Raw genomic sequence first — 20,634 nt, 5'->3', positions numbered from 1 at the left:
TTAATAAAATAAAAAAATTATTCAAAGAAAAATATATATTTTTTCAAATTGGTTGGTTGCACGTATATAAAAAATATATTTTTATATAATTTATTATATTTCTTTCTCTCCTCTTTCTATCCCAACCAACTATTTACTGGATGGTTCTCCTCCTCTTTGCAATCCAACCAACTACTTACTGGATGGTTCTCCTCCTCTTTGCAATCTGACCAATTAAGTATATATATCATTTTGTAAAAAATAATTTTTTAATAAAATAAAAAAAATTATCCAAAGAAAAATATATATTTTTTCAAATTGGTTGGTTGTACATATATAAAAAATATATTTTTATATGATTTATTATATTTTTTTCTCTCATCTTTCTATCCAAACCAACTACCTACTGGACGGTTCTACTCCTCTTTGTCATCCGATCAATTGAATATATATATCATTTCGTAGAAAATAATTTTTTAATAAAATAGAAAAAAATTATCCAAAGAAAAATATATATATTTTTTAAATTGGTTGATTATACAGATATAAAAAATATATTTTTATATAATTTATTTTATTTCATTTTCTCCTCTTTCTATCCCAAACGACTACTGGACGGTTCTCCCCCTCTTTGTCATCCGATGAATTCAGTATATATTTCATTTTGTAGAAAATCATTTTTTAATAAAATAGAAAAATATTATCCAAAGAAAAATATATATATTTTTTAAATTGGTTGGTTACACAAATATAAAAAATATATTTTTATATAATTTATTATATGTCATTCTCTCCTCTTTCTATCGACTATCTATTGGACTGTTCTCCTCCTCTTTGTGATCCGATCAATTCAGTATATATATTATTTTGTAAAAAATAATTATTTAATAAAATAAAAAAAAAAACTATTCCAACCGACTACGATTGTTCTCCTCCTCTTTGTCATCCTCCTCTCTGTCATCCGACCAATTCAGTTTATATATAGCCTTCCTCAACCCGCATTGACGACTCGTGACTCGCCAGGTACTCACTGAGCTCCTCCACCATCACCAAATCAACCATGGCGTCGACTCTCTTCACCAGGTACTGGTTCAGCACCGCCGGCAAGGCGTCCACCCAAATGAAGCAGCAATTGTACCGGAGCTCCTTACAGAACGCCTCCGCCGCCTCGCCGTCGCCGAAGACGTCGACCGCCGTGTCGAATTTCTTCGCCAACAGAGAGCATAAACGAACGAATTCGAACCTCCGACGACGAACGGAATATTCCAGCGCGCGTGAATCCTCGAGATCGTCGCCGCGGCGGCGGACCGGAAATCGGAGGGGGTGAACTCGGGATGCGACTCGGACGGGTCTAACTCGCCGAGGACCGAGTGGGGGACGCTCCGCCGATCCAGGAAGGTGATTTTGTAGGTGGTGATGTCCAGGCCGCGGTAGATATGGATTTTATTTATTATATATCTTTATCTCCGATCCCAACCGACCTACTGGACGGTTCTCTTGCTCTTTATCATCCGATCAATTCAGTATATATATCATTTTGTAGAAAATAATATTTTAATAAAATAAAATAAAAATTATCCAAATAAAAATATATATATTTTTTAAATTGGTTGGTTGCACAGATATAAAAAATATATTTTTATATAATTTATTATATTTTATTCTCTCGTCTTTCTATCCCAAATGACTACTTAGTGGACCATTCTCCTCCTTTTTGTCATCTGACCAATTCAATATATATATCATTTTGTAGAAATTAATTTTTTAATAAAATAGAAAAAAATTATACAAAGAAATATATATCTTTTTAAATTGGTTGGTCGTACAAATATAAAAAATTATATAATTATATTTTTTTCTCTCCTCTCCTCTTTCTATCCCAAACGATTATTTACTGGACGGTTTTCTTCCTCTTTGTCATCCGACCATTTCAATATATATATCATTTAGTAAAAAATAATTTTTTAATAAAATAGAAAAAAATTTATCCAAAAAAAAAATATATTTTTTTAAATTAATTGGTTGCACAGATATAAAAAATATATATTTATATAATTTATTATATTTCTTTATGTCATCTTTCTATCACAACCAACTATTTACTAGACCGTTCTCCTCTTTCTCATTTGACCAATTCAGTATATATATCATTTTATAGAAAAAAACAGTTCACCTCCACTTTGTCATCCGGCCAATTCAATATATATATCATTTTATAGAAAAAATATATATTTATATAATTTATTATATTTTTTCTCTCATCTTTCTATCCCAAACGACTACTTACTGGACGGTTCTCCTCCTCTTTGTCATCCTACCAATTCAGTATATATATCATTTTGTAAAAAATAATTTTTTAATAAAATAGAAAAAATTTATCTATAGAAAAATATATATATTTTTAAATTGGTTGGTTGCACAGATATAAAAAATATATATTTATATAATTTATTATATTTCTTTCTCTCATCTTTCTATCCCAACCGACTATCTATTAGACGGTTCTCCTCCTTCTCATTTGACCAATTCAATATATATATCATTTTGTAGAAAATAATTTTTTAATAAAATAGAAAAAATATATATTTTTTTAAATTGGTTGGTTGCACAGATATAAAAAATATATTTATATAATTTATTATATTTCTTTTTCTCCTCTTTTTATCCTAACCGACTACTTACTGGACGGTTCTCCTCCTCTTTCTCATCCGACCAATTCAGTATATATATTATTTTGTAGAAAATATTTTTTTAATAAAATAGAAAAAAAGATTATCCAAAGAAAAATATATATTTTTTTAAATTGGTTGGTTGCACAGATATAAAAAAATATATTTTTATATAATTTATTATATTTTTAAGAATCTCTAGACACCGTACGATACATAAATAAAATAGAAAAAATAACTACTACAGACTGAAAAACTAAATAGTGATCCCCAAAAGAAATTCTAGTGAATTTTATGTCAATTGAAGATGTTTTTGCCAGTTGCGAACCCTCTCTTTAAATATTCCCTAAAGAAACGTTTTGGAACCGTCGTCTGTTCGGTTACAGCAACCGCCGTCAACCGCCCACTAAATCCTCCTTCATTGACACGTGTCTTAACCGTCTCGCCAACCGCTTCTGCCAATTACAGGACTTAACCGGCTCGACCGACCGACCAATCCAGATACTAACTGGTCGCTAGACCAAAAGACTCATTGGTTGCCCACTCGAGCGACCACCATTCAGTCCCTTCAAAACGACTGAATAACCATTTGTCCAGACGATTCATTGGTCGCCCAATCAAGCGACCAACCGACCGCCCTTTCAAATGACTGAACAACTGTTTGACCAAATGACCGGCCAATCGACCAGGCGATTAACATGTCGCTTAATTAAGCGACCAATTAACAGACCTTTCCTTTCGCCCGACTTCCTCTTTTGACCGACCTCCGTGTCGGCCGTCTCATCCTTCTTCGCCTGACTTCCTCTTTTGACCTACCTCCGTATCGGCCTTCTCATCCTTCTTCACCCGACTTCCTCTTTTGAACGACCTCCGTATCGGCCGTCTCATCTCTTTTCGCCCGACCTTATCTGGTCCAACCTCCTTTAAGACCCTGCTACCATTATCATTATTATTATTATTATTTGTACTCAACAACTTGCCTCCTCCCGCCCGACTCCTAAGCATCACTTTGCGTGATGTTTAGGAGTTTGCAGGCCATCATCCGAGGCCACGTCAGCCTCAGATCCGACCTACATCATCCGGGGCTACGTCAGCCTCTGATCGGACCTCCATTTATCACGGACTGGTGGTGGCCTGCACGGTGGTCGATCTCGAACTACCATTTTGTCCTTTAACTCTACTTCGAATGAGCCATCCTTTCTGTCCCACTTCTCAGCCACCCTTTTTTCAGCACCTTCCCCTTGTTCGTCGTCTGGTGCATACATCTCTGTATCGACACTGGCCATTTGATGGAAGTTGTGATCATTTTCTCTAAAAAGAGATTCTAACCTCCCCGCCTTGGATGCTAAACTGGCCAGATTTTGAACGTCGTGGGCCGTTAAAGCCTCCCGTAGTCGTGTATGCATATTCCTGACCACCAGGTTGGTCATCTCACTCTCCTCAATGACTGTTGGGCAACGTCCCTTCATTAGACGTATCCGCTCTATAAACTGATAGGCGGTCTCCTCTGACATTTGCCTGATCTCCAGAAGGTTTTTGAGTGAGACTGTCGAAAGAGGATTAAAGAACGTTGATGAAAAACCGCTTCTAAGGCCTCCCAAGTTTGCAACTGTTCTGGCGGAAGACTGGCAAACCAAGAAAAAACTGTTCTTGTGAGAGATAATCCAAACAACTGTAATTTGTGAAACGGATTATTTCCCACTTCCCCCAATTGAACCGTGAAACGTCTCACGTGCTCGATAGTCGAAGCTCCATCTTCTCCCGAGAAAGAGTAGAAATCAGGTGGCCTATAATTTCTCGGGAGGGGATGCTCATTGATGATTCTCTCTAGAAATGGCCTCTGATAGGCCGGCCTGTTCACCGTTTGCAGATTCATTCCGAAATGCACCCGCAGAAATTGAGCAATGTCTTCTGAATCCACTCTGGGTGGAATAGGGTCGAAAACAGGAATAAGATTATGAGCCTGTCCCCCCAACCTCTCTTCTCTTACGATATTCGGCTGAGTATTATCAACTCTTGGTCCCAAAGGAACATTATCTGGGAAAGTTAGAGGAGTCTTCCCCCTATCTGTTCGATTGAAAGTTATGGCGCTTGGAAATGTACTATCAACGTATGATGGCCCTGCAAAGTTAATCCTGTAAAAGTTGCCTGAAAGCGAGAAGGTGACAAGGCTGGAGGCATGTTTGAATGTAGTGTGACTTTGGAGAACGTCTGATCCAACATGTTCTGCATTAGATTTTGTTGCTCACGCAACATGTTCTACAGAGTCAAAGTTTGTTGATTGTTCAAATGTTGAATATAAAACACCCAATCGGCAGGTACTTGTGGTGCTTCCCCTGCATTCGGCATAGCAGGTGGTGAAATTGTTTCTACCACCGGTGTTGAAGATACTTGGGGCTGTGAGCCTGCCATATGGATCCTTCTGATGATTCGGCCAGACCTCAGTCGTATAAAATTCTCTATTGACGTAGGATCAGCAATCTTGCTTTTCTCCCACTGTGGTCGCCAAATTGTTGAGTGATTTTTTCAACAATAAAAAGTAAAATCTGAATATAGAAATTATCTTCGAATTTGATAAAATAAATGCCTGATATTAAGAATCTCTAGACACCGTACGATACATAAATAAAATAAGAAAAATAACTACTACAGACTGAAAAAGTAAATGGTGATCCCCAAAAGAAATTCCAGTGAATTTGATGTTGATTGAAGATGTTTTTGCCAGTTGCGAACCCTTTTTTTAAATATTCCCTAAAGAAACGTTTTGGAATCGTCGTCTGTTCGATTACAGCAACCGCCGTCAACCGCCAACTAAATCCTCCTCCATTGACACGTGTCTTAACCGTCTCGCCAACCGCTCCTGCCAATTACAGGACTTAACCGGCTCGACCAACCGACCAATCCAGATACTAACTGGTCGCTAGACCAAAAGACTCATTGGTTGCCCACTCGACCGACCACCATTCAGTCCCTTCAAAACGGCTGAATAACCATTCGTCTAGACGATTCATTGGTCACCCAATCAAGCGACCAACCGACCGCCCTTGCAAGCGACTGAACTACTGTTTGACAAAATGACCGGCCAATCGACCAGACGATTAACACGTCGCTTAATTAAGCGACCAATTAACAGACCTTTCCTTTCGCCCAACTTCCTCTTTTGACCGACCTCAGTGTCGGCCGTCTAATCCTTCTTCGCCCGACTTTCTCTTTTGACCGACCTCCGTATCGGCCGTCTTATCCTTCTTCGCCCGACTTCCTCTTTTGAACAACCTTCGTATCGGCCGTCTCATTTTTCTTCGTCCGACCTTATCTTGTTCGACCTCCTTTAAGACCCTGCTACCATTATTATTATTATTATTATTATTATTATTATTATTATTATTATTTGTACTCAACAAAAATAGAAAAAAAAATTATCTAAAGAAATATATATATTTTTAAATTGGTTGATTGTACAGATATAAAAAATATATATTTATATAATTTATTAACTACTTATTGGACGGTTCTCCTCCTCTTTGTCATCCGACCAATTAAGTATATATATCATTTTGTAGAAAATAATTTTTTAATAAAATAGAAAAAAAATTATCCAAAGAAAAATATATATTTTTTAAATTGGTTGGTTGCACATATATAAAAAATATATATTTATATAATTTATCATATTTCTTTATCTCATCTTTCTATTCCAACCGACTACCTACTGGACGGTTCTCCTTCTTGTCATTCGACCAATTTAGTATATATATCATTTTGTAGAAAATAATTTTTTAATAAATAGAAAAAAATTATCCAAAAAAAAAATATATATTTTTTAAAATTAGTTGATTGCACAGATATAAAAAATATATATTTATATAATTTATTATATTTCTTTTTCGTCTCTTTCTATCCCAATCGACTACTTACTGGACGATTCCCTCCTCTTTGTCATCCGACCAATTCAGTATATATTATTTTGTAGAAAATAATTTTTTAATAAAATAAAAAAAAATTATCTAAAGAAAAATAAATATATTTTTAAATTGGTTGGTTGCACAGATATAAAAATATATATTTATAGGAAAAAAATCAATTTTGGTCTCAATATAAAAATCTTATCAATTTTGGTCTCAATATAACCAAAACTCATCATTTTTGGTCCCAATATACAATCTTTATCAATTTTAGTCTCAATATAACCAAAACTCATCATTTTTGGTCCAAATATAATCAAATGTTATCTTTTTTGGTCCCACCGTCAACAAACCAACGGAAAATGCTGATGTGGACTTAACGGAATCGAGCTTGCAGGTGACATGGAATGAACACGGCCGTGTACGATACAACACGCCCGTGAACATACAAGTCAGCATCCGCCAGTCACTATACACAGCCGTGTGACATTTAACACGGCCGTGGAAATTGATTACGGCCATGTTTCCTGCATGTGTCTAAACACGGCTGTGTGAATAAAACAAACACGGCCGTGTTCATCTGAAAGGCAATTCCCGCGACTACACACGGTCGTGTTATACGTGTCACACGGCCGTGTTAGTGTTCACGGCCATGGACTCAGGCTGTGTTTCTGCCACGGCCGTGTTGGCATCGTTATTTCTGATGTAATGATTTTTTGTTTTAAATATATATTAATCCTTACAGTAATCTAAAGACTGATGTTTAGGTTATTTTTACTAATTTTAATTCAAACTTGAAAATTGGTTAAACTTCAATCGGTTAAATTGGTTAAAATTGGTTAATCGCTAGACAAAAAGATACACACCCTTATGAAACTTCACACGGCCGTGTAAAACATAGGGGAGATAACAGAAATAACGACGCCAACACGGCCGTGTCACAACAACACACGGCCGTGGCAGAAACACAGCCTGAGTCCATGGCCGTGAACACTAACACGGCCGTGTGATACGTATAACACGGCTGTGTGTAGTCGTGGGAATTGCCTTTCAGATGAACACGGCCGTGTTCGTTTTATTCACACGGCCGTATTTAGACACAAGCAGGAAACATGGCCGTAATCAATTTCCACGGCCGTGTTAAATGTCACACAGCCGTGTATAGTGACTGGCGGATGCTGACTTGTATATTTACGGACGTGTTGTATCGTACACGGCCGTGTTCATTTCAGGTCACCTGCCAGCTTGACTCCGTTAAGTCCACGTCAGCATTTTTCGTTGGTTTGTTGACGGTGGGACCAAAAAAGATAAAATTTGATTATATTGGGACCAAAAATGATGAGTTTTGGTTATATTGTGACTAAAATTGATAAAGATTGTATATTGGGACCAAAAATGATGAGTTTTGGTTATATTGGGACCAAAATTGATAAGATTTTTATATTGGGACCAAAATTGATGAATTTTTGTTATATTTGGACCAAAATTGATTTTTTCTCATATTTATATAATTTATTATATTTATTTCTCTCCTCTTTCTATATCAACCGACTACCTGGACGGTTCTCTTCCTTGTCATCGGCCCAATTCAGTATATATATCGTTTTGTAGAAAATAATTTTTTAATAAAATAGAAAAAAATTATCCAAAGAAAAATATATATTTTTTTAAATTGGTTGGTTGAACAGATATAAAATATATATATTTATATAATTTACTATATTTATTTCTCTCTTCTTTCTATCCCAACTGGGCGGTTCTCCTCCTTCTCATCTGACCAATTCAGTATATATCATTTTGTAGAAAATAATTTTTTAATAAAATAGAAAAAAATTATCAAAAGAAATATATATATTTTTAAATTGATTTGTTGCATAAATATAAAAAATAAATATTTTTTTCTCTCCTCTTTCTTTAATTGATTAAAATACACAATATAACAACTTATTTCTACAATAAAATGAAACAAACAATCAAGTGGCACGTACATTACCGCTTTTTGCTTTAACCGCATCCACGTGATTGCGCACATGTACGTGTATAACATTATTTATATTTTATGAAAGCCAATCAACAATTATATTATATACTTTCTGTATTTACTTCGGATGTTTTTTTATTACTTATATTTTATTTACTTTTTTATTTTTTTCATGTACTTTTTATTATTATATTATATATTTTTATTTTTATTATATTGTATACTTTGTTTATTAATATGATATTTGAATTTTGTTTAAAAAATATGCAATTATATAACTTCAACTATAAAATATTTTATGGAGTAATTTTTATAGTTAGAATAATTACATCCTTCAATACAATATTTATGCTGTGATTTAAAAATAAAAAAATAAAAATAAGGAGCACTCTATTCAATTGTTTAATTAAACATTAATCATCTTAAAAGAAAAAAAAAAAAAAAAAAAAGCAAACTATTATGTGGTCGTATTCTATAAATGTATTTTTATTTTTTAATCAATCTCTCCTAAATAATATGTTTAACATACTTACAATAATATCAATATTTCAAATTAAAAAGAAAAAAGGGAAATGTGTTTTTATCTTTTTCGGTAAACTTGTTTTTTTTTTTTTTTTTTTTTAAATTCAGTAACTGGACCCATTTTAGTCCCGTAAGTAGAGCCTATCGCAAACTAGTTTTACAAGTGAAAAATTTTTGTTGTTTTAATCCTCCGGCGCCGGAGACACCCGTGTGACTCGCCGGAACTCACGTGTCCGGCAGGTGTCCCGCTAGGTCAGCGACACCTGATGGACACGTGGATTTTATTTTATTTTTTTATTTTTTTAAATTTTTTTTCAATTGGATCAAATAAAAAAATTAAAAAAAGGCAAATAAAATTAAAAATAAATTAAAAAAAATAAAAAATAAAAAATAAAATCCACGTGTCCGCTAAGCGTGGCCTCCAGCGAGCGCGGGCGTCTCCGGCGGCGGAGGACTAAAATAGCAAAAAATTTTCACTTGTGAAACTAGTTTACGACAAGCTCCTCTTACGGGACTAAAATGATAAGGGAGTCCAGTTATAATTTTTATATTTGTATTTGTATATTTCATTCGTCATTTTTTTAAAATATTTCCTTTTGAGGTTTTACAATAATTTAAATATAATAATATTTTATTAGTCAGTGGAAGTGTATAAGAGATTTTCATATTTTTATCATTTGATTTTATCTATAAAATAGTTGTATGTGTAATAGTATGTTTGTAATTTAAGTAAAAATTAAGAATATTTTAGTATTAGTGTATAATTATTTTTACTAAAATATGAAAAAATAAATACTTTTGAGTGGAACTGACGAAAATAGTAAAAAAAAAAATAATTTGAACTGAGATAGAGAAAGTGTTAAATATGATAAATCATGTTATTAATATAAAAATAATATTTTTTTGTTAAAATATTGATTTTTTTTCTTAATATATAGAATTTGCAATTTATTTATATATTATGTAAGTGTATATATATTAAGTCTGTTCACCCCATATTTTTTTTGTTGACATAATTCTCAATAGATATTATAAAAATATATTACTTACATAAACTTACACAATATATATCTTATTCACTCACAAAAAATCAATATTAAACATAAAATATTATTTATACTGTTATTTAAAAATGCGGAACTGATCTAAACTTTTATTAAGAAAATCGAACAAAACTTTAACTCGTTTTGGCTAGGCTCAGCCCCTAACCACTCGAAACACAACATATACACATACACACTCGAATCGCGACTAACACAAGCACACCGGCCACAACACCACGACTCACAACCACAAACCCCCACAGAAAAGTAAAAGGCATACAGGAAACAGAAACCACAAGCCTACAGTTGAACGAGCCCCTTTCGGCTATGAACAACACAAACAGGGGGAAAAACCAGTGCCAAAGGAACTCCACAAAACAGGAGGAAAGGCACTACACAACAACCGCCGTGAACCACCGTTGGACAGGAGAGCGAAAGAAAGGTCGAGAGAGAGAGGCTAGAGAGGGTGAGCTTTTAGAGAGAGAGTGAGTAATGTATCGAATGACGGCGCCTCTTTCACCCCAGGTATATATATATATACAGGTAAGATCGGATGGACGGATAGGATCAAAACCCTAGATCGGACGGCCAGGGGCGTGGCCAAAAAAAAAGACGCGGATTCTAGTCGGGTCGGATCAGGACGTGGGTCAAGGTCGGGAGGCATAAGGTCAGACAGTCGGTATGTAGGCGGACGGTCGAAGTCGGGACGGTCCAAGCCAGGACGAAGTCGGGACGATCCAAGCCAGGACGAAGTCGGGACGGTCCAAGCCAGGACGAAGTCGGGACGGTCGGTCGAAGTCAGACGAAGTCGTGCGGACGGTCCAAGTCGGACTAAGTCGGGATGTACTCGAGCGGTCGGTGAAGTCGGGACAGGATGCTAAGTCGGGACGTAGCCGGGCGGTCAGTGAAGTCGGGACATGGGCCAGGCCCGAATGTGCTCGGGCTGCAAAACGAGTGTGTATTTGTGTATCTATTTTTGGGGTGGACCATAAGGACAAAAATCCAACATATACTACCTGACTTTTGGTCCGAATGGTCGGGGAACATCATCGCCCTCTTTTTATTTTATTTTATTTCATTATATATTACCTTATACCTGCAACAAAGATACATAATGTTAGTGAAAGAACATTAAATTAGCCTACCAGCTAGACTAAGTAGTATAAGGCTAATCAAAAGTATCACAATGTATATATCTCATACAAGATACGAATTTACTTGCAGGCAAAACCTTAGTACCCATATCAGCTGGGTTATATTCAGATGGGATCTTCTCTAACTTAACTATATCTTTAGATACTATATCACGAATGAAATGAAAACGTACATCAATGTGTTTAGTTCTATCATGAAACACAGGATTTTTACACAATTGAATTCCGGACTGGCTATCCGAAAAAACAGTAACAGTATGTTGCAAATAACCAATTTCAGTAGTTAAACCCTTTAACCACAAAGCTTCCTTTAAAGCTTCAGTTATTGCTACATACTCAGATTCAGTTGTAGACAAAGCAACAATATGTTGCAATTGTGATTTACAGCTAACACTAGTTCCACACAAGGTAAAAATATATGAAGTAGTACTTTTCCTAGTGTCTCTATCATTAGCATAATTTGAATCTACAAAACCCTCTAACTGTATATTTTTAGTATATTTACCAAACACTAAACCAACATTGATTGTACCAGATAAGTATCTAAACACCCCCTTTAAAGCATGCCAATGTTCTAAACCAGGATTCGACATATACCTACTTAAACAACTAATTACATAGGCTAAATCAGGCCTAGTGCTAACCATTAAGTACATTATGGAACCTATTGCATTAGAGTATGGCACATGCTTCATATATTCACAATCAGATTCAGATTTTGGACATTGGTCCCTACTTAACACAAAATTAGAAGCCATTGGAACAGATACAGATTTTGTATCACACATGGAAATTTTTTTAATAATTTTCGAAATATAGGAGGATTGATTTAAAAACAGATTGAAATTTTTTCTATCCCTAATAATTGTCATGCCTAATATCACCTTGGCATCCCCCAACAATTTCATGTCAAAATTATCACACAAACACTTAATCACATTATCAATCAGCTTTATACATGGACTTATAATCAACATATCATCCACATAAATGAGAAGAAAAATAGGTTGGTTTTTGACAGTTTTAAAATATAAACAATAATCAAATTTGCTTTTAGTAAACTCAAGATTTTTCATACAATTATCAAATTTGATATTCCATTGTCTAGGTGACTGTTTTAAACCATACAATGACTTGTTTAACAAACAAACATGATTAGTTTTATTTTTATCAATAAAACCTTCAGGTTGTTTCATATAAATCTTCTCGTCTAATTCACCATGTAAAAAAGCAGTTTTAACATCTAATTGCTTTAATTCCCAATCATAAAAGGCAACTAAAGCTAACATGATTCTAACAGTGGTAAATTTGACAACAGGGGCAAAAATTTCATTATAATCTATTCCCTCCTTTTGAGTAAAACCTTTGGCTACTAATCTTGCTTTAAACCTAATTCCACTATCTTCTTGTTTAACCTTATAAATCCATTTACAATCAACAAGAGAACAATTAGGTGGTTTAGGGACTAGACTCCAAGTTTTATTATTATATAAAGAATCCATTTCTTCTTTCATAGCTTTTAACCAATCTATTTTATTTTCAGAATTTATGGCCTCCCTAAAGGTCTTAGGTTCACTACCATCTAAATTCTCAAACACACTAAAAGCTAATGAAGTTAAATCAAAATCACCAAACCTACTAGGTAACCTAGGGACTCTCCTATCCCTATCTCTAGTTAATTGATAATTTTCTAGTTCATTTTGATCATTTCTATCAAAATCAGAATTATTATTATTCTCAAAATTATCAATCTCAGGCACATTGGAATTCATTTCAGAATTATTTTCAGGAGTAATTTCATTATGAATATCAGATAGACTATCATTATTTTCATCATTTCTAATATCAACAGAATTATGCTCCACCTCGTTTGGTGTACTAATTGAATCTACATTTTCAACATTTGATTCAGATTTGTCCCACACAGATTTTTCAACATTTAAGCATGGCATTTCATTTTCATTAAACACAACATCTCTACTAATAATGGCCTTAAAACCGGGCCTAGATCTTAACCAAAGTCTATACCCCTTAACTCCCTCCGGGTACCCTAGAAAAACACACTTTTCAGCTCTAGGGTCTAATTTGTCATTATTAGTACGTATAAAGGCAGAACACCCAAAAACCCTAATGTTCAAAAAATCAACATTTTTACCGGTCCACTTAAATTCAGGACACAAACCATTTAATGGAATCGAAGGTGATCTATTTATTATGTAAGCTGCCGTAATAACAGCTTCACCCCAAAATTTCTTGGATAAACCGGAAGAAGCCAAAAGGCTTCGAACTCTCTCTAAGAGAGTCCGGTTCATCCTCTCAGCCACCCCATTTTGTTGGGGTGTGTAGGGGACAGTTTTATGCCTTTTAATACCATTTTCTTGACAAAATATATCAAACCAAGAATTACAGAATTCTAAGCCATTATCAGTCCTAAGACATTTTATTTTCTTTTCAGTTTGATTTTCAATTTTAACTTTCCAATTTTTGAAAGTTTCAAACACATCAGATTTGTTTTTTAACAGAAAAACCCATACTTTTCTTGAAAAATCGTCTATAATGGACAAAAAATACCTAGACCCTCCTTGTGTGGGCTCACTAGCTGGGCCCCACACATCAGCATGTAAATAGTCTAAAATTTGTTTTGAAAAATTTCGGTTATTATTATTAGGGGGTTGGGGAAATTGCACTTTGTGGTGTTTACCATAAACACAGTTATCACAGAAAGCAACAGGTTCAAATTTTACATTTCCAAAACAGCCAGTTTTATGTAAAATTTCTAGACCTCTATTACTTAAGTGTCCTAGTCGTTTATGCCACAATTCACTATTCTCTAAAACAGAATTTACAGAATTTACAGGCACATTTATTGGTTCAGCGCAAGTAACATACAGATTATTACGTTTTTCAGCTTTAAACACGACTAAAGACCCCTTAGTAATTTTCATGCAATTACTCCCCCATTTACCCTCTAATTCTAAATCGGACAAAGCAGCACAAGATAACAAGTTATTTGATAAACCAGGAACATGCCTCACATTATTTAGTTTCAATACAAAACCAGTGTTAAATTTTAAATTTACACTTCCTATTCCAAGAACATTGGATACACTGTTGTCAGCCATGGAAACAGTGCAGTTTTCTAAGGTTTTGTATTCACTAAAAATTGATTTTAAAGGAGTCATATGATAAGTACAACCAGAATCTATAAGCCATTCATTTGCACAAATATTCACATTTGAACAGTCGGTCTTAACAGCAAAAACATCATCACACATTTTATCAAGCAATGTCATATTGGCTACTTCACTAGTTTGCTGCTTTTGACTATTGTTACTGCTATTATTACTGTTATTTTTATTTCTTCTAGGGCATTCACGTATAAAATGATTTGGGTCACCACAATTAAAACATCTTCTACCCCCTTTATTAGGAGTTTTAGATCTGTTTTTATTTCTACTTTTAGATCTATTTTTATTATTATTATTTTGGTTTTTGTTACTACCAAAATTATTTTTCTTATTTGATCTAAAAGGTGACCTACCCCTAGCATACATAACTTCACCCTTACTTGACTTGTGAGTTTGTAAATCTAATTCTTTAGATTTTAAACCATTAATAACTACATCTAATGAAATAAAATCTCGCCCATATTTAATAGCTGATTTTACATCAGAGTATGTGTTAGGTATGGCATTCAATAAAACTATAGCACTATAATCATCAATGTTTTTGTCACCAGTAATTTAATATCTTGTATTAGTTTAGAAAAAACATCCAGATTTTCTTCAATTGATTTTGATAAATCAAGTTTAAAACTGAAAAATTTTTCTAACAAATACATTCTACTTGGTAATGATGTTTGAGTGTATAGTTCATCCAATTTATTCCATAATGCCAAAGCAGATTCTTGTTTGCCTACTTTTCTAATTACATGATCTGCCAAATGTAAGATTATAGTAGATGAAGCAATTTCATCCAATTCAACCCTCCTCTCAAGAGGAACTTGAATCGAATGATCAGGCTCCACTGCTTTAATCAACCTTTGAGTTACTAAAATACTTCTCATTTTTTGTTTCCAAATTGCAAAATCCATTTTTCCATCAAAAGGTTGAATACTAAAACCAGAGTGACTCGCCATTTTATTTTTATTGAAAAACAGATTTTAATTTCAGAAAAATATTACTCAAGTGTTCAGAAAATTATTTTCTAATTTTCACACAAAACAGAAACAAAAATTGGCAACAGATCACACAGACGAGCAGGAAATACAGATTATCACACACAACAGATAATCACAGCAGGCAAAAAATTAATCACAAGATATAACCTAACTATTACAACATACACTCGTGACTATTCAACCAAGGTACTCGAGAATCACTCACTGATGTGAGGATCAGAGTTTAGTAACCTGGTTTCACAATAGCCTTTACAGATGATTTCGGCGAGAAATTAAATGCAGTAATTAACCATTCACCAAAGTAACAAACCATACACAAAGCAGTAAACCATACACAAAGCAGTAATCGTAAAAGATGGGTTTTAGAGATTACCCTTGAAGCACAGCAACAAAAATTAATATTCCTACAAAAATAGGAACAAAGAACAACACAAAACGGCCTATTCTCCTTTTTTTTTGGAGAATAAGGGTTAGCAATGGTTAATCTCAAGAAACAAAAATACTAAAAAATTTGTTTCTCTTCTAACTAAAAGTTAGAATCACTGAAAACTAACACCAAAACAGTGTTCTCCACAGATCCGACACAACAATGCAAAAAACAGACTGGCTTACAGATTTTATTACTAATTTTCAAACGAGAAAAGTTTGAATATTAAAGAACTTTTTTCTTTCAAAAAAAAACTTTTAATATTTTCGAAAAAACTTTTGAGTTAGACTCCTCAGTAAAGAGATCCAAACGAATTTTAACAGATCTAAAACCACACAGAGGCAACTATCCTGACTTATACTTTGTTTAACAAAGAAAGTTTGAGAACAAAACTGTTTTTTAAAAAATACAACGGTTTAGTAACAAACTAACTGAAACTTAGCCCAACTAATACAGACTATACAGATCTGAAGCGATTAAGACTATCTATTCACAGATCTCACTCGACCGAGGCTAAAAAGCACAGATCGACTGTTATCTTGGCCGGTTTCAAACAGATCTAAAAGGAAAAGAACCGAACACTGAAAAATAAGTCCGATTCAACCAGATCCTTTCAGATCTACACTATTTACACCAAAACTAACTAGAACCGAGAAGGACAAACGATTTTCTAAAAAACGTAAAAAGGCACACAAAGCTCTGATACCACTTGTTATTTAAAAATGCGGAACGGATCTAAACTTTTATTAAGAAAATCGAACAAAACTTTAACTCGTTTTGGCTAGGCTCAGCCCCTAACCACTCGAAACACAACATATACACATACACACTCGAATCGCGACTAACACAAGCACACCGGCCACAACACCACGACTCACAACCACAAACCCCCACAGAAAAGTAAAAGGCATACAGGAAACAGAAACCACAAGCCTACAGTTGAACGAGCCCCTTTCGGCTACGAACAACACAAACAGGGGGAAAAACCAGTGCCAAAGGAACTCCACAAAACAGGAGGAAAGGCACTACACAACAACCGCCGTGAACCACCGTTGGACAGGAGAGCGAAAGAAAGGTCGAGAGAGAGAGAGGCTAGAGAGGGTGAGCTTTTAGAGAGAGAGTGAGTAATGTATCGAATGACGGCGCCTCTCTCACCCCAGGTATATATATATACAGGTAAGATCGGATGGACGGATAGGATCAAAACCCTAGATCGGACGGCCAGGGGCGTGGCCAAAAAAAAAGACGCGGATCCTAGTCGGGTCAGATCAGGACGTGGGTCAAGGTCGGGAGGCATAAGGTCAGACAGTCGGTATGTAGGCGGACGGTCGAAGTCGGGACGGTCCAAGCCAGGACGAAGTCGGGACGGTCCAAGCCAGGACGAAGTCGGGACGATCCAAGCCAGGACGAAGTCGGGACGGTCCAAGCCAGGACGAAGTCGGGACGGTCCAAGCCAGGACGAAGTCGGGACGGTCGGTCGAAGTCAGACGAAGTCGTGCGGACGGTCCAAGTCGGACTAAGTCGGGATGTACTCGAGCGGTCGGTGAAGTCGGGACAGGATGCTAAGTCGGGACGTAGCCGGGCGGTCAGTGAAGTCGGGACATGGGCCAGGCCCGAATGTGCTCGGGCTGCAAAACGAGTGTGTATTTGTGTATCTATTTTTGGGGTGGACCATAAGGACAAAAATCCAACATATACTATTGACGCGATTTTTTATATCTAATATAAAAAATTACACTAAAAAATACAAAGTGAACAAACTTTCTATTTTTTTCATAATATCAATAAAATAAATTATATATTATCAAAAAAAATTACAAATTAGGTAAAAACGCCTATTATAGATTATTACTTTCTATATAAAAGTAAATAGTTATGTTTATTTTGGATGAAGGGAATAATAAGTTATTAAATAAACGTTACATAATTTAGTTTATATCTTTATAATAGAAATATATATAGATATTTGTCAGACGGTTAAAGTGTTAATTAAGTCTAATTAGTATATAAACAATTATTTTTCACTATATGATTGGAATTAAAGCAATATTTGTATGTGAATTATTATCAATATTATTAATTTATACTAAGTTTTTTTGTTATGATGACATATTTCATATGTTGAAATCAATCGTGATATCTGTTGTATGATCTATTATGATGTGATGTTAATTTATACCATATATGCGTTTGTGTTACATTAAAATGCGTATCACCGTGAGATTAATTGTAATATATATTATGTGGATTATTATCGTATTATTGTCATCCAAATTTTTAGTCAGCTATCTACAAAGATGTTGGATTAGCTAGATGAACTACGAAGTAAAGTTTCCATGCTAGGCTCAATAAAGTTTCTCATGCATGATTTATGAACAAATTGAGAAGGCAAAATTTACAATGGATAAACAAACTTTCAAGCGCTAAATATTAAAGGTTAAATTGCACAAAATTTTAATGTGGTTTTACGAAATTACGCAAAATCTCTTATACTTCTAAAACTGTTTCAAACTTTCTCGTGGTTTCATAAATTTTGCGTCTAACCACTTCGGCGGTCCTTATTTAATGATATTTGACCTAAATGCGCCTAAATTGCGAATAAATTTTAGAATCTCATCAATTTCTAAATCCCTATAATTACAAATATATTTATTTTTCTTATATTTAGCCTAAAAACAGTAAAAATAAATTCTTAAAACTTGAAAAAAATAACTATTCTTGAGTTTATTTACTATTTTTTTAGTCTAAATATAAGAAAAATAAATATATTTGTAATTTTAGGGGTTTAGAAATTGAAATTCTAAAATTTATTCGCAGTTTGGGTGCATTTAGGTCAAATACCGTTAAATAAGGACCGTCGAAGAGATTAGATGCAAAGTTTATGAAACCACGAGAAAGTTTGACACAGTTTTAAAAGTATAGAAATTTGGCGCAATTTCATAAAACCATACGTAGGTCTTGTGCAATTTAGCCAACATCAAAAGAAGAACAAAAAATAACATGAAAATAAAAGATAAAATGCTTAAATATAAACAAAGAAAAATTATGCATTCTATTTATCTTTGAAATAATAATATTAATAACTCCGTTAGGCCATCCTTACCGTACACATTCTGGCCCAACACTACAATTCCTATCATTAGGCCATCTTCAACCCTCCACTCTATTTTTGCAGTTGCTACAGTAAAAATGTAGTTGATCTAAAGTAATTTTACTTCAACCACAAACTTCAATTTTTATTCTAAAAAGTATATTCTCTATATATTCCTCTTTTATATTATTTTATATAATTTTTCATATTTATAAATTACACGCCAATTTTAATTTATTTTTACATTGGATCTATACACATATAATTTATATTACTTTTCAACAGTAAAATTATATATCAATTTAGAAAATAAAATTATACATTATTTTTTTAAAAAAATAAAATTATATTACTTTTCAAAAAATAAAATTATACATTATTTTTCAAAAAAAATAAAATTATATACAATTTTTTAAAATATAAAATTATATATCATCTACTAAAATATTAAAATTACACAATACATTCAAAAAATATAAAAAATATAAAAAACACCACAAAAACTCCTGGAGTAACAGTGTTACTCCAAAGTGGAGTAACACTGTGCATATATCTGCAAAAATGGGAGGAATTTAGAGTTGGATTGGAGCCCTTCGCCCATTGCATATACAGTGGGTTGGAGATGATTTTATAATAGTGTTTATTTGTAGTTTAAAATTGATTTGAAATATTTTTATTTAAATAGTATTTTAATGCAATAGTTTGTGATAAAAAAATAATATATTTATTAAAAACTGTATTAAATGAATAATCATGATTTTAATTTAAAATGATAAAAACGCTACAATATGTTTAAGCCAATGCAAACCTATGTTGTTAGTTCGTACACCATCTATGCTAATCAACACAGTACAAATTACCCTAATCAACACTGCGTCGGCGAATTATACTATATCTATATACAGTGGCGGATCTATTAAAGCGCAAGGGTGGGCTGCACCCCAACTCCACTTTTATCTTTATTAAATTATTTATTTTTAAAAGAATAATATATATATATAATCTATAAAAAATATTTAAAATAAATAAAAATAATAATAAAAACATCAAAGTGTTCGATTTGTTTTTTTAATAAGAAACTGCATTAATTTTTTTTTTTTCAAAATATAATATATCAATATTTACTAATAAAAAAATTATTTTTTTTATTTGGACTATATTTGACGTAATAATTAATATTTAATATTAGTATGCAAAAAGTAAATGTAAACTTATATTAAATGGACGATAGTAGTATTATTTTACAAATAAAAAATTTATTTTGTATAAAAATTTCCCGCTCCCTCCTCTGTTAATATTCTAGTTCCGTCACTGTATATATATAATGAATATAAAAATATTTATAGATATCAAGAAAATATATAACATAATTTAATAAAGTAATTAAAAAATAAATAGAGAAATATATTTATAAATATAAATTTAGTAACTCCTAGGAGAGTAACGAAAGACTGATAATAAAAAATAAAGAAAAATCTAGAAATAAATTTAAAATATAACTAAAAAGAATTATGTATACATTTTAGTTAGTTAGCTAATTAGTTAGTTTGTCTTGATTGCTTTAATTAGAATTATAAGATAAGAGACACAACATGAGATCGAGACAATAAATTCCATAACATTTATCCCATTTGAGTTAACAACACAACAATAGATTGGTTGTTAAATTAATTATTTTATATATTT

The sequence above is a fragment of the Andrographis paniculata genome, unplaced genomic scaffold (genome assembly GCF_009805555.1).
Source record: "Andrographis paniculata isolate CXL003 unplaced genomic scaffold, ASM980555v1 Contig89END, whole genome shotgun sequence".
NCBI classification, from domain to species: Eukaryota; Viridiplantae; Streptophyta; class Magnoliopsida; order Lamiales; family Acanthaceae; genus Andrographis; species Andrographis paniculata.
The sequence above is the reverse complement of the archived record's forward strand: the minus strand, read 5'-3'. Positions refer to the sequence as shown.